The following is a 10,701-nucleotide window of genomic DNA, read 5'->3' as shown; positions in this document are numbered from 1 at the left end:
GAAAGAGGTGGATCAGAGGAATCAGTGGATCAAGACTCAGGTGGCAGATGAAGAGTCTCTTTATTCACAATGGAGTCAGAGAAATCTTCCAACGTGAGAGAACGTGACAGACCATTTTATACTGAAGACAGGCTGTGTGTGTGTGTGTGTGTGCGTGTGCGTGTGTGTGTGTGTGTGTGTTTATGTGCAGACTTTTCCCTGGAACAACGTTTTTTATTTGAAGCAAGAAAGCAAGAGCCTCCAGATCAAAGTCAGAATTGATGATGATGTCATCAGGGCTTTGATAGTGTATTTATTTGTACCTAGAATTCTGTCTTTGATCTCAGGAGGACATGAAAGGAACTCAACTTTAAAAAGTATATGAGAGCATTCAGCTTGGTTAGAAAACATTTTGACTGTTTAACAGTAGAGTTTGTTAGAAACAGTTTACAACCCTCAGAATTAAATTGAAGACAAAAACCTTCCACACTTAAATCCTGTCTCTAACTTCAAACTGGGGATGAACATTTTTATAATCAATCTGTCTCTATGTGTTGGCCCTGCCATGGACTGGTGACCTGTCCAGGATAAACCCCGCCCCTCACCTGAGGGCTGCTGGGATAGGCTCCACCCCCACGAACCATTGCAGATCATCAATAACCAAAGCTACTAAGGAGGATTACAGAGTTTGGGAGTCAGTGACTTAATAGAGTCTAACAAAGGGTTGAACCTGAATGAGACAGTCACCCTTCAACATGGGGCCATGGCAGAGTGAACCAAGAACACTACAATGGGGGTGAGAGTGGAGCCATGATGGATTCACAGTTCATCACCTCCACCATCATGTGGACCACCTGACCACCTCTCCCTCAACCTCTAAATAACTCATTCCCTGACCGGGAATCGAACCCGGTCCGCAGCAGTGAGAGCGCCGAATCCTAGCCACTAGACCATCAGGGACCACACTGAGCTCTCCAACAACAGAGACTATACACGATGACTCAAGAACACAGGACTCTGTGGTCTCAGCTTGAGATGCAGAGGGTCCACCAAGACCACCAGACACCTCAGCCCCCTAAAGACAGTCCACCCCCAGGATCCTGCCCCCTCTGCTCCAACTCAGCCCTCCATTCATAACATGACTTTCGCTACGTCCGAACTGCCAAGTACCAACCTACGTCCTCCTGCTACGACCTACACATGGCGGCACCACTCAGACACCCTAGAAGATTGGTGGTGAAGCACGACCTCTGCTGGCAGAGCACAGACACCGCAATTAGGTAGACAGCACCAAAGAAAGCCCCACCTGCTGGCCTGACTGTGGTACTGCACTCCACTCTGAACGCACCCTTCATTCATTCTCTATTATTAAGCACGTTAACGCACCTGTACAGGTGTGTTCACATTATATACATATTATATATTTATGCTTGGCCGTTTTTGATGAACTTGGGCGGTACTCTGGTGCAGGGATGAGGTCATGGAGCTGATCTGGGAGCAGTCCTGATGTTAAATGCTGTGATGAAGGACAGTGTGGAGGAAAAATGAGTCAAATTTAAATTGTCAACAGTTTAACGTTGTTGGCAGGACTCCAACCTGAGCAGGGAGACCCCAATGGATTTCTAGTCCATCGCCTTCACCACTCGGCCACAACGACCACATTCACACACTTTTGTAGGAGACTGAAATTAGACAATGAAAGTTCATGTCAGCACAGTCAAACATTTTTTGGCCTCTCTCAAAGACAAACTATTTGTGTGTGTGTGTGTGTGTGTGTGTGTGTGTGTGTGTGTGTGTGTGTGTGTGTCAGTGTTGTGACTGAGCGGTGAAGAAGACGACCTTCTGACTCCATTTTCTTTGTTGCTCTTCTATCAGTTCCTCAGTTTCACTCATCAAGTGAAGCAGCTTTGACAGGTTTACTTCTCTGTGTGCTCACAACTTTGGTCTTTAAACTCCTGACAAACTCACCACGTCACACATTTGGTGAATTAAAACAACAAATAATGACATCATGATGATTCAGGTTAGGGGGGCACGGCCTGGAGGCAGAGTGGCCGTCTAGCAGAGTTGCTGGTTCAGTTCTCACTTCAGCTGGTGACCATGTTGAAGTGTCCTTGAGCAAGACACTGAGCCCCTCATTGCTCCTGATGACCAGCATCCAAGACCAACAAGCTTCTGATTGGCTCTGATTCTCTGAGCCAAAGTCCAACACAGGAAACAGAAACTCTTGAGGTTGTCTCACTTTTTTTTAAAGAAACTCAGCACAGGACAGTGATAGGAGGCTTGTTTCCTTGATGTGGGCTTCACCTCCACTGTTGTCCACATTTAAATGCTGGCTGATGCTGGTCCCCTGTTGAAACCTGGACCAGACCAGGGACCTTCAGACCTTCAGTCTAACGCTGTTCCAGCATTGGATGAAAGAGACTGGTGCTCTCATCTTCTTCAACACTGACTTGTTCTACCAGGACAAGAGAATCTGAGCTTGGATGTCATTTAGCAGTCAAAGGCTTGTTAAACTGGTCAACATCAGCTGGTGTTCACTCTGATGATGTAGCGATGGTCTGGATTCTTCCTTCTGGAGCACCAAGCTGCTGGGAAGAAGCCTGATGATGTCAGAGTTGTGTTCAGTGGCTCCTGCTGGGTCCATTTCTGACAAATGGGCTCCAAAGAGTTCAGCTGTTTCAAAGGCTCAGAGAAAGCAGCACATCATGGTGGTCAGGAGACGAGGTGGCCGAGTGGTTAAGGTGATGGACTGCTGATCCATTGAGCTCTGCAGGCGTGGGTTCCAATCCCATCCTCGTCGTAGGAGACTTTGGTTTCTGCTCCCAGATTCTGGAACGACTCTGAACTGTGAGGCTTTTCAAGAGGAGATCCTGCAGCACCAGAGAGCTGCAGTTCCAGGACCCCACAGCAGCACCAGAGAGCTGCAGTTCCAGGACCCCACAGCACCCCCTACTGAATTGGATGATAAAATGCATTTGTTGGACTTTTGTTTTTTGGTGACAGCGCCACCTATCGAATTAGATGATAGCAAATGACTCCTTTCTCACTGTAGTATTAAAGGTTTATTCCACCAAAATACTACCTCCTGTCCTTTAATTTCTGACAACTGTATAAAAGGTTTATTCCAATTCCTCCTAAATACTTTTTTTTATAGTTTTAAAGGTTCATTCCGCCAAAATACTTTCTAATTTATAGTTTTAAAGGTTCGTTCCACCAAAATACTTTCTAATTTATAGTTTTAAAGGTTCGTTCCACCAAAATACTTTCTAATTTATAGTTTTAAAGGTTCATTCCACCAAAATACTTTCTAATTTATAGTTTTAAAGGTTCATTCCACCAAAATACTGCTTCCTGTCCAACTTCTCAGTTTTAAAGGTTCCTTCAGTTGAGGGATCCTGGTTCTGTGTGAGGGGTTGAGGGTCGATATGGGATGATGAGGAAGATTTCATGTCACGATGGTCCTGCTAAAGTAACTGTGAGTCATGATATCAAACAATGTCATCAAAATATGCTTGAACTCTTAAAATGGCAATAAAATCTACTGGAATCATTTTACCACAAACACTTTTATTGTGATTTTGTGAGCATCATTTTTCAAACATTATAACATAAACTTTAAAAGGGTCCATTCACTAACACTCTTACTTGAAGGTAGTCACTGATGTCAGTAAATAGCTGATAAAGATTTGTGTTCATGTTTTAGTTCTCTACTCTGACCTGTGCTGAGACACTGGACCAGAGAGGAAGACCTGCTCAGCCTCCTGCATGGACCAGTTCTGCAGCTCAGTGATGACGACGAGGGATTCAGCATTGAGTTCATTTTAAACTTTTTGGAGAAAACAACTGTAAATTAACCAGCAGTTACTGGTGATGCTTCACAGTTTCCAAGCTCAAACGGCCTCCTGCTTGTTGGACTCACAATTTCCAAAAAATGTAGACATCAAAAGTCAAATCATGTTTTTGTTTGGTTTTGTGTTGTTTTGTTTTTTACTGGAGGAAAACTTCAAATTGTGATGATGTGTCTGACTTAGAAACTGAACCCCCAAAAATCAAAAAGTCTCCTTCTTCTGTGCCGTGATCTCTGAGCTGATCATGATTGATCTCATCAATAATCCTTGGCAGCCGACCAGTCACACACAGCCCCCCCCCACACACAAACACACACTGAGACATGCAGCAGCTCACAGTAACTGCCTCAGTCACACAGCAGATAGACTCCTTTCTATAACAAGATAAGCAGTAGAAATGGATGGAAGTGATGATGAACTGATGAACAGGTGATTTGTCCAAAAGTCAACATCAGATTCATTTCCAATCTGTGGAAGCAGTTTCATCTTGAGGTTCCAGGTAAGAACAGCCAGCTGTGGGCTGACACACATCTCTTCAGGAGCACTTCTATGCTCCAAACTTGACAGGTTGAATTGTGTCTGTATTCTGAGGGCAGCAGGAGGACGGAGGAGTGAGGACACACACTTTTGGAACTGAGAGCAGCTGTGTGTGGGATTTCCCCAGCAAAGATAAAACCAGCTCCTTCATGCTGGCTATGAAGGCTCACAGTCACACTGACCCTGCTCCAAATACTTTGATATGCAACAGACTGGTTTCTCTTCTGGTAGTTTGTTTTCAACTTTTGTCACATTTATGGATCACTTGAGCTGATAAGATGAAGGCTCCAAAGTACCAGCTGGAGATGCCGGGGATTGAACCCGGGGCCTCATACATGCAAAGCATGCGCTCTACCACTGAGCTTCATCCCCTCTGGTAGAGACACTGTTTAACTGATGCACCAACACAAATGTAGAAACAACATTTTTTAATTATTATTCTTAATTTTAGGGATAAAAAGGAAGTCAGCCTGTGATCTCAAAGGCTCTGTGATCTCAGTAGTTTCACTGTGATGTCAGCCCACACAACCTTAGACCACAGAGGCAAGTCAGGCTCCAGGAAGCTGAGGCTGCTCCGTTCTCAGTCCAGTCCAGAGTGAAGGTTTCCCTCTCAGAAGCTTTCCAATCCAGCCCAGATCCTCTCTGACTAGCAGGAGTCTTTGACCAGGAAATGAGAATTATATTGAACGTCTGCTCATCCTCAGAATGAAGTAAAAGTATTTGTGTTCCTAAAATAATCTCCAGATGCTAAGATCAATTATTAACATTGATTGACAGCTCTAAACTGACCCAACTGAAGTTTAGCTTGAGCTTTTTAATTCGTTACAAAAGGAAGTATTGGTACAAGTAAAGGCAGGCGAACTTTCCACAAATATTCAGAATTAACTTTGACAACCAAAACATGAACCAAGACGACAAAATAGTGAACATGAAAAAGGAACCAGTCCCACCTTCTTGTGTGTTCCTGCTGAAGTAAATATTTATGAAGATTTGTTGTGTTCTTTTTCCAAAGGTCCAGCCAGCATTGCAGGTCTCAGGAGGAGGAGCCACTTCAGCAGGATCTGTGGGACAAATCCCCCCACGGTGAGACCTGTCCAACTCCCTGCAGCTCTGCAAGTGTTACCAACTCTTCATTCCAGCTGTTTGGTTGAATCCCATTTTTTCACCTTTGAACCTTTTGAACACTGATGAGGAGGTGAGGCTGGAGGCAAAACCACAACCTCACGTCAGCTCACAGGATGAACCAAAATGCCAGACACTTCCTGTCACTGCTCCAGCACCACCTGTCTCCCCTCCATGTCTTTACCATCTGTGCAGCTTCCTGCTGTCCCTGGACCCTCACAGGTGATCGCTCCACCTGGAGCCTCACAGATGGGTTCTAACCTCCCAATACCTGCAGCCCAGCCTCGACCCACTCAGACACAGTCACCCGTTCAAGCTGGGCCTGGTACCACACTCCAGTACAGACAGAGAGAAAGAAGACACACGGGATCCTTTGAAGAAAATGTAATAAAGACAGGAAGCCCCATCACATTGTCAGTGTTTCAGTGACTAGTGACTTCAGTGTCTATACTATAGACAATGACTCAAGAACACATTGTCTATACTATAGACAATGTGTTCTTGAGTCATTGTCTATACTAAAGACAATGACTCAAGAACACAGGACTCTGTGGTCTCAGCTTGAGATGCAGAGGGTCCACCAAGACCACCAGACACCTCAGCCTCCTAAAACCAGTGCACCCCCAGGATCCTGCCCCCCTCTGCTCCAACTCAGCCCTCCATTCATAACTGACTTTGTCTCAGTCTCTTCACAATGCCAGTCACTGAAACACTGACAATGTGATGGGGCTTCCTGTCTTTAATGCATTTTCTTCAAAGGATCCCGTGTGTCTTCTTTCTCTCTGTCTGTACAGCAGTGTGGTACCAGGCCCAGCTTGAATGGGTGACTGTGTCTGAGTGGGTCAAGGATGGGTTTGGGCGCTCTCACCGCCGCGGCCTGGGTTCGATTCCCGGTCAGGGAATGAGTTATTTAGAGGTTGAGGGAGAGGTGATCAGGTGGTCCACATGATGGTGGAGGTGATGAACTGTGAATCCATCATGGCTCCACTCTCACCCCCATTGTAGTGTTCTTGGTTCACTCTGCCATGGCCCCATGTTGAAGGGTGACTGTCTCATTCAGGTTCAACCCTTAGTTAGACTCTATTAAGTCACTGACTCCTGCAAGGACAAACTCTGTAATCCTCCTTAGTAGCTTTGGCTCCTTGCAGCACAGAAAGTCCATTCACTGATGTAGGAACTGGAAAACTTAGAGCTCCGTTCCTTCCTCCATTGAGCAGAACAAACACAGAAAAGAGAGCAGTTCTTCCTACAGTTCTCAGAAAGTCTGAGGGCACCAAAGAAAGGAGGGAAATGCAATCAATGTTGAATTATTTTACATTTCTTATATTTGATCAAAGATAGAACTTAATAAGCGTCCGTGGGAATTGTTGGGTGTAAATTCATTTAGGGAGTGTTGAACTGGACCTGTTCTTCTTGTAAAGTGTAACTTTTGTTGTTATTTGGTGCTTTACAGGGTGATGACTTGACTTCATTGCAGCTTTGACCTGAGCAGGTGTTCATCCACATCTCAGTAACAGGGGACACTTTATCACAGCAGTGGACAAACATCAGCATTCATCACCCAACAGCTCCTCTGATCAACAGAACAAGCTGAAGTATTCTGAGAAGGAGGGCATGGATCCCTCTACCTCTCACATGCTAAGCTAGCACTCTACCATTGGAGCTAAGTCCCCTTTTGAGCTTCCATTTGAGTTTTCTGTTCCCATCTCTATGGTAACGGTCAGTTTTACAGTCATGTAGTGAGTTGCTAAAAACCTCAAAATGATGCTTACATTTTTGTTGTGACAGTTGCTATGAAATCAAAAATGATACGACAGTGATGTAGTGAGAGTTGCTACTAACCTAAGAAATGATGCTACAGTGATGTAGTGAGAGTTGCTGCTAACCTGAAAATGATGCTAAAGTGATGTAATGAGAGTTGCTACTAACCTGAGAAATGATGCTACAGTGATGTAATGAGAGTTGCTACTATGCTAAAAAATAATGCTGACAGTCATGTAGTGAGAGTTGCTACTATCCTCAGAATGATGCTACAGTGATGTAGTAAGAGTTGCAAAAAATCTCAAAATGATGCTACAGTGATGTAGTAAGAGTTGCTACTAACCTGAAAATGAAGCTGTCAGTAATGTAGTGAGAGTTGCTACGAACCTCAAAATTATGCTACAGTACTGTAGTAAGAGTTACTAAAAATCTCAAATTGATGCTACAGTGATGTAGTAAGAGTTGCTACGAACCTCAAAATGATGCTCCAGTGATGTGGTGAGAGTTTCTTAAAATCTCAAAATGATGCGACAGTGATGTAGTGAGAGTTGATACTAATCTCAAAAAGATGCTGACAGTCATGTGGTTAGAGTTGCGAGTAACCTTACAGTAATGTAGTAAGTGTTTCGAACAACCTCAAAGTGATGCTGACAGTCATGTATTAAGAGTTGCTCCGAACCTTAAAATAAGGCAACAGTAATGTAGTAAGAGTTGCTACGAATATAAAAATAATGCGACAGTGATGTCAGAAGAATTGCTAATAAACTCAAATGATGCTAACAGTAATGTCATGATAGTTGCTATAAACTCAGAGTGATGCTGACAGTAATGTAGTAAGAGTTGATACTTACCTCCAAATTATGCAATAGTAATGTAGTAAGAGTTGCTACGAACCTCCAAATAATGCAACAGTGATGTCGGAAGAATTGCTAATGATCTCAAAATGATGCGACAGTGACGTAGTAATAATTGAAATGGACTCAAAATGATGCTAACTGTAATGTAGTGAAAGTTTCGAATAACCCCAAAGTGATGCTTACAGTAATGTAGTAAGAGCTGCTACGAACCTAAAAATAAAGTGACAGTGATGTCAGAAGAATTGCTAATGAACTCAAAATGATGCTAACAGTAATGTAGTGATAGTTGCTAATAAACTTAAAGTGATGATGACAGTAATCTAGTAAGTGTTTCGAACAAACTCAAAGTGATGCTGACAGTAATGTAGTCAGAGTTGTTACGAACCTTCAAATAATGCAACAGTAATGTAGTAAGAGTTGCTACCAACCTCAAAATAATGCGACAGTGATGTCGGAAGAATTGCTAATGATCTCAAAATGATGCGACAGTGATGTAGTAAGAATTGCTAATGAACTCAAAAAGATGCTAATAGTAATGTAGTGATAGTTGCTAATAAACTCAGTGATGCTTACAGCAATGTAGTAAGAGTTTCGAACAACCTCAAAGTGATGCTGACATTCATGTAGTAAGAGTTCCTACTGACCTCAAAACAATGTAATAGTAATGTAGTAAGAGTTGCTACAAACCTCTAAATAATGCGACACTGATGTCCGAAGAATTGCTAATTATCTCAAAACAATGCGACAGTGATGTAGTAAGAATTGGTAATGATCTCAAAATGATGCTACAGTGATGGAGTAAGAATTGCTAATGAACTCAAAATGATGCGACAGTGATGGAGTAAGAATTGCTAATGAACTCAAAATGATGCTAACAGTAATGGAGTGAAAGTTTCGAATAACCTCAAAATGATGCTGACAGTCATGCAGTAAGAGCTGCTAGTAACCTCAAAATAATGCAACAGTAATGTAGTAAGAGTTGCTACGAATATCAAAATAATGCGACAGTGATGTCTGAAGAATTGCTCATGAACTCAAAATGATGCCAAAAGTGATGTTGTGAAAGTTTCGAATAACCTCAAAGTGATGTTGACAGTCATGTGGTTCGAGTTGTGAGTAAGCTAAAAATGATGCTGACAGTAATGTAGTAAGAGTTGCTACGAACCTCAAAATAATGCGACAGTGATGTCGGAAGAATTGCTAATGATCTCAAAATGATGCTACAGTGATGGAGTAAGAATTGCTAATAAACTCAAAATGATGCGACAGTGATGGAGTAAGAATTGCTAATGAACTCAAAATGATGCTAACAGTAATGTAGTGAAAGTTTCGAATAACCTCAAAGTGATGCTGACAGTCATGTGGCTACAGTTGCGAGTAACCTAAAAATGATGCTGACAGTGATGTCGTAAGAATTGCTAATGAACTCAAAAAGATGCTAACAGTAACGTAGTGATAGTTGCTAATAAATTCAGTGATGCTTACAGTAATGTGGTAACTGTTTCAAACAACCTCAAAGTGATGCTGACAGTCATGTACTAAGTGTTGCTACGAACCTCAAAATAACGCGACAGTAATGTAGTAAAAGTTGCTACGAACCTCAAAATATTGTGACAGTGATTTCGGAAGAATCGCTAATGAACTCAAGATGATGCTAACAGTAATGTAGTGATAGTTGCTAAGAAACTCAGTGATGCTTACAGTAATGTAGTAAGAGTTTCGAACAAGCTCAAAGTGATGCTGACAGTCATTTAGTAAGAGTTGCTCATGAACTCAATTTAATGCTACAGTGATGTCGTGAGAATTGCTCAACAACTCAAAATGATGCGAACAGTAATGGAGTGAACGTTTCGAATAACCTCATAGTGATGCTGACAGTCATGTACTAAGAGTTGCTACGAACCTCAAAATAATGCTACAGTGATGTTGTAAGAATTGCGACGAACCTCAAAATAATGCTACAGTGATGTCGTGAGAATTGCTCATGAACTCAAAATGATGCTAACAGTAATGTAGTGATAGTTGCAAATAAACTCAAAGTTAAGCTGACAATAATGTAGTAAGAGTTGCTACGAACCTTAAAATAATGCAACAATAATGTAGTAAGAGTTGCTACGAACCTCAAAATATTGCGACAGTTATGTCGGAAGAACTGCTAATGATCTCAAAATGATGTGACAGTGATGAAGTAAGAATTGCTAATGAACTCAAAATGATGCTAACAGTAATGTAGTGATAGTTGCTAATCAAGTCAGTGATGCTTACAGTAATGTAGTAAGTGTTTCGAATAACCTCAAAGTGATGCTGACAGTCATGTAGCAAGAGTTGCTACGAACCTCAAAATAATAAGACAGTGATGTCGGAAGAATTGCAAATGATCTCAAAATGATGCGACAGTGATGTAGTAAGAATTGCTAATGAACTCAAAATGATGCGAACAGTAATGAAGTGAAACTTTCGAATAACCTCAAAGTGATGCTGACAGTCATGTCGTAAGTGTTGCTACAAACCTCAAAATAATGCGACAGTAATGTAGTAAAAGTTGCTACGAACCTCAAAATATTGCGACAGTGATGTCGGAAGAATTGCTAATG

The 10,701-nt window shown here is 42.2% G+C and overlaps 1 non-coding gene across 1 annotated transcript; it reads right to left on the bottom strand.

Moving 5' to 3' along the window:
- Positions 1–4,667: 4,667 nt before the first annotated feature.
- Positions 4,668–4,739, bottom strand: trnaa-ugc (transfer RNA alanine (anticodon UGC)). The gene has a single exon. It is a non-coding gene; the product is annotated as a tRNA-Ala (tRNA).
- Positions 4,740–10,701: the final 5,962 nt, after the last annotated feature.

Source organism: Aulostomus chinensis, chromosome 1 (genome assembly GCF_037954235.1).
Source record: "Aulostomus chinensis isolate RoL2024-O1b breed Wild chromosome 1, RoL_Achi_v1.0, whole genome shotgun sequence".
Lineage (NCBI taxonomy): Eukaryota > Metazoa > Chordata > Actinopteri > Syngnathiformes > Aulostomidae > Aulostomus > Aulostomus chinensis.
This window is presented reverse-complemented; position numbering and strand designations above follow the sequence as displayed.